We start from the raw sequence: 5,810 nt of genomic DNA, 5'->3' as shown, positions 1-5,810 counted from the left end.
TTTTTATACAACAGTAGCTGTGTGGACCGGGTAAACCCCACCTACATCTCTAGACTTCAAAAGTACTTCTGTTATAGCAGATCATTCAAGTCAAACCAGATTTTTCTGTATGGATGCTTCCTGGCTGGCAGTCCTGTCTCTCCAACAGCAAAGAGAATGCGGTATCTAGTCCTTAAAAAACACAGTGAGTATTCTTTTAAAGTGCTCTTAGGGAATGCCAATCAACCACAACTGCACTAGATATCATTCCAAGTGATGGAGATGAATTGTTAGTCCTCTAATTTTTCCCTAACACCACATAGATTTCAATTATTTTCACCTAATATTTACCTAAATTTTCATTAACGTGTATGTATTCTGCATTCTAATCTGTCAATTTGATGTTTAACACGTGATTCAACCTTTTTTTATCCAATCTCCTGCTTTGCACGCTTGCTCACTAGAAGTCACTATTGTACCTACAGCTCAACTTCGTTGGTTTCCATATGAGAGAGAACAGGTGACACTTGATCTTTCCTGTTTCACTTAACAAAGAATTTTAGTTCCATCATTTTGCTTCAAGTGACCTCTTTATAGTCGGATAATATTTTATTATATATTATAATACTAGTGTTCTTTGTGGGTGAATAATATTCAATTGTGTGTATGTGTCATAGTTTCTTATTCCTTTCATGTGCTGATGGCCACTCAAGCTGATTCTGTATCTGCGCTGCTCTCAGAGCTTGAGTATGTATCTCTCTAGTATCCTGATTAGAGCCACAATCTCAAAACAACTCCAAACTCTCTGCCTTACTAGATGAAAACTTTCAATTTTTTCCTAAAAAAAAAATATGTATTCCTAGAATCATTATTTTAGGGATCTATGTATTGCTTATTTATTCTCTATACTCAGTTTAATGATAAATACTATTTCCTTCAATGTTTCTGTAGTATTTTTTACTATTTAATCAAAAACCTTTTTTTATTCTTTTTTAATTAAAATTTCCACCTGCTCCCCGTTTCCCATTTCCCTCCCCTCCTCCCAAATATTGCCCCCTCCCCCAATCCCCTCCCCCTATCCCCACTCCTCTTCTCCACCCCCCACACCATTCCCCCTCCCTTTCGATACTGAAGAGCAGTCCAAATTCTCTGCCCTGCGGAAAGACGAAGGTCTTCTATCTACGTCCAGGAAGGTGAGCGTCTAAACAGGCTAAGCTCCCACAAAGCCAGTTCATGTATTAGGATCGAAACCTAGTGCCATTGTCCTTGGCTTCTCATCAGCCTTCATTGTCCGCCATGCTCAGAGAGTCCAGTTTCAACCCATGCTTATTCAGTCCCAGACCAGCTGGCCTTGGTGGGCTCCCAATAAATCAGTTCCTGAACGCGCCCGATCTCGTCTAATCAAAAACCTTTTATCAAACATCTGCAGTGGTAAGCTGATGAATTTAAAATCTCAGAGCTAAAACTCTGTTCTTGTATTAAGGGACTTCCTAGATTGGGTTACTAGGAGTGGGAAGGACTACCCTCAATGTGGCCAACAACATTCCATGGGCTAGGATGGACTAAAGGAGAAGAAAGAAGTAAAGTAAACACCAGAATTCATGCCTTTGTTTCCTGGCTACCGACAAGGGACTGGCTGCCTCAGGCTTCTGACATCATGCATTCCCTTGAATGATGAGAAGCCAGAAGTGAGCTCATCCTTCTTTCACTTGCGTTTGTCATTTGTCTCGTCACTGAAACTAGAAAGTAACTAAAACAGAAGGGGCCATGTACCTGGCATTAATCTATATGGTCAGTTCAACAATTCAAAGCAAGCAGAGACCAAAGGAGCTTAAATAAGCAGTAATAATGAGGCAATGTGGAAAACCCAGAAAGATTGGGAGAAGCACTCTGAGGGTTATCTCTAGTGTCTGAGTTCATCCTTTGCTTCTTAAGTGACAGAACATCCCTGACCTCTTGTCATCCTCTGCTTGAATTACTGCAGTTACTACAACATGTTTCACTTTTCTCCTGAAATTTTTGTGTCTAATTTAGTATCTGCAAAGTCTTTTCTCCGAACTTCAATATGAACTCTGAAAACCAGCAATTTAGTTCTCTGAGTTACCCTAACGCACATTACTTTAATTACTGCGTGTTAGTCTGAAAATCTCCATCAGTGCCCACTCAGGACTGACATGCAGGAGTGCTCATGGGCTGGGAATTTCTTCTTAAATGCAGATGCAAAGCTATGATTTTTTTCCTTTAAGCATTTCTCATAAAGTAGTCTAATGATTGTAATTTTTTATTCATATTTTTTTTGTTGTTGTTCCTTTTAAAATGAGATACCTAGGCTCTGCGTTGTTAACCTCCCTTTTCCAAATAAGCTATGAAGTCTAGCAGAGCTAAGCTTGAGTCCTTGAAGCCTTTGATCTCTGCACCAATGATCTATCAGTAAATCATTTTCAGGCCTACAACATGTCTTTCCATAGAACAAACTATTATCTCTCATTGTCTGTTGCAATTTCCTTTAATCCTGGAGAGCATTCTATACTATAGAGTTGTATCTAAGCTATTAAAAATAGATTGTAATGTCTGTTAATCATTCCCAAATGCATTTATTATTTTTCCAGATCAAAATTCCTAAAATAAGTTTTTGATGATATTTTCTCACCCCTTATTTTTTAGCCTATCACTTCTGACACTCTGCACAGCCAAGAGTTTTGCCAACTGCTCTTTGGTTGTCAAGAAAGATAATGGCAACCCAACTTCAATCCTCTCAGATTTCTGGAACCAGAAGACCAGAGCATGTGAAGAAAGATAAAGGGGCCCTCCAGCTAGGAGCAGAGTCCTGCTTACTGTGGTTAGTCTGACTTCAAGTGAATCAGCTTTGCCTGAGTTTGTAAGAAGGAGAGGACCCTCATCATGGTCATAACCGACCATCAGTATCTTACCAGGAACAGGTCCTTGAGAAGCAAATGTCAACTGCATGGATGGATAAGTGAATAGGCGCAAATTAATTTTTTTAATCATTATGTCCATAATGAAGGCATTTGTGGTTATTATTTCAGGAACATGTTCATAATTAATCAATGGTAGTCACACAAAGTGAAGACAATATTTTGAAACATTTCCTTTAAATAACACCCAGTTTTGGGGGAGGTTCATCTCAGAACCAAAGACTGTGTTGAAAGTGAAAGGAAGCCGGGTGGTGGTGGCGCACGCCTTTAATCCCAGCACTCGGGAGGCAGAGGCAGGCGGATCTCTGGGAGTCCGAGACCAGCCTGGTCTACAAGAGCTAGTTCCAGGACAGGCACCAAAGCTACAGAGAAACCCTGTCTCGAAAAACCAAAACAAGAAAGAAAGAAAGAAAGAAAGAAAGAAAGAAAGAAAGAAAGAAAGAAAGAAAGAAAGAAAGAAAGAAAGAAAGAAGGAAAGAAAGAAGGAAAGAAAGAAGGAAAGAAAGAAGGAAAGAAAGAAGGAAGAAAGGAAAGAAAGAAAGAAAGAAAGAAAGAAAGAAAGAAAGAAAGAAAGAAAGAAAGAAAAAGAGAGAGAGAGAGAGAAAGAGAAAGGATAATTTCAAAAGAACTAAATTGTGCCATATGTGACCCAGGGATACTGCTAGAGCAGAGCACATTAGATGGAATAAGAGGAGCACAGGAAGGCAAATGGGTGATTGCATGGTATGGGAATTACATCCCAATAAAGATACTTTTTACTAAGTGGGGGAAACTGATGACATCCTGAGACAGCTGAAAAAGCACTAGATTTTTTTTTATCAGATTGAGGTATATTCATGTTTTGTTTTTTGGTTTTTTTTTACTAATAGTGGACAATCTTATATAATATTTCCCTAGAAGTCCGATGCACTTGAATACTTGATCCCCAGTAGATGGCTGTGTGCCGAGGGTTGGGTGATATGGCCTTGATGGAGGAGATAAGTCACTGGGGGCAGACTTTGAGCTTTCTGTCGACTTCCTGTTTGTGGTTCCAGATGTGAGCTCTCAGCTGTTTCTGACTCCATGCCTCAGCTCATCCATCATGGACTCTAAACCTCTGGACTGTAAGCCCAAAATAAAATTAAACCCTTCCTTCTACAAATTGCCTTAGTTGTGATGTTTCATCATGGCTATAGAAAAGTTTCAAGACACACTCAGTTAAGCAATTGTCCTGATCTAGCCAGACTATGCTATTCCTGTCTGAATATACTCTGGCCTACTCTGCTTAAACCTAAGAATCTTCCATGTTTCATGCATAAATCATGTCTAATCTCTATATTCAGTAAAATTTTTTCATAAACTTTCTTCATAACTCTCCAACTAAAAACACTTTCTTCATAAAATTTTATACATTGAGTTATTGCATTTGTCATAATGACAGCTAATGGGAAATTCAGTTGCGTGTGTACTAAGTTGGCAGTCAGGAGCAGGCCACTGTTCTCATGGTCCTCCAAGGTCATCTGACCAGGGTGATCCCATGAATCAGTATCTACTCACAAAGAAGGTGTTTCGCTTTATTGCACTCTCTCCTTTGATCTTAGGTGACTCTGCCTCAGTGGCTTTGGTTGTAAAAGAGGCAGCAGACCACAGGAGTAGAAAGTGCCATTCTTTCTCTAGGGCAGTTCCAACATGAACAAGGCTCAGGCCTAAAAAGAGGGGCATGATGTCTGAACCGAGAATTGTCTTGGTGAAATGAGTGTACCACAGTGCTGAGTCAGACATGACTTTACATTTAATTAAAGAGATTCAATATTCAATCTTTAAATTGATATTTTGTTGGTAGAACTGAAGTTTTCACACAGAACATACTAGTCATCTAATGTAAAATCACATTAATGTTCTTACTGTCACATTTTAATAATTAAGTTTGACTTAAACATCTGATAATGATCTCAAGCAAATAATTTCAAAAATTAAAATACAGTGTTTTAACTATACAAAATGTTCAATATTTATAAATTTTATCAAGCAACTCATTTACCTGTTCATTTATTCTTCAAATGCACTTGAGTACATGAATGTCTCTGTGCATGCATGCATGTATGTATGTGTGTCCATGTATGCATGCATTAATGTGTGCATGTGTGTGTGTGTTATATGTTTGTATATTTGCCCATGTAGGCACATATGGAAACTAGGGGCTGATATCGGGATGATGTCTTACTCAGTCTCTTTTTTATCTTGTTTTCAGAGATGTGGTCTCTGACTGATTCTGGAATTTGTTATTAACCTAGACTGACTTGCTAGCAAGCCCCTATGATGCACCTGTCTCTATCTCTGCCACTGGGGTCACAGGCATATATATGATGCTATTCTATGGACCCAAACTGAGGTCTACATGCTTGTGTGTTCAACCCTTATCCTGTTGAACCATCTTCCAAGTTCTTCATCACCAATTCTTTGGGGAAAACTATCACATACAGGAGACTATGCCAGGACCACTGTCCACTAAAGCACATAGAAACTATCACTATCTACTTGAAGCTTAGAGTTCATGAGAAACACATAAAATAAGTAAATACAGAATTGAGAAATACAAAAAGTACTGAAATGAACATATTTGTTTAGCAGAAAACACAAAATGAATATTGACTTTAATATGAATAATAAGAGAGAGGCTCCTAAGGAAGGGCTGTTTAAACAGATTTGAAAGCAAGAAGGAGTTAATCCATCCGGGCCTGAGAAAGGACATTTTAGGTAGAGGTACGATCACTTCCAAGGTTATAATGAAGTGCCATGAGTACCATGGTCAGGTGTAAGCAAGGGATAAGCCAGCCTAAACCAGACAGTAAGGAATTAGACTTCTTTCTAAACACAATAGCAAGATGTTAGTTTCCATAAATGTGACCTAGTTTG

This window comes from Chionomys nivalis, chromosome 18, assembly GCF_950005125.1.
Source record: "Chionomys nivalis chromosome 18, mChiNiv1.1, whole genome shotgun sequence".
Lineage (NCBI taxonomy): Eukaryota > Metazoa > Chordata > Mammalia > Rodentia > Cricetidae > Chionomys > Chionomys nivalis.
The sequence above is the reverse complement of the archived record's forward strand: the minus strand, read 5'-3'. Positions refer to the sequence as shown.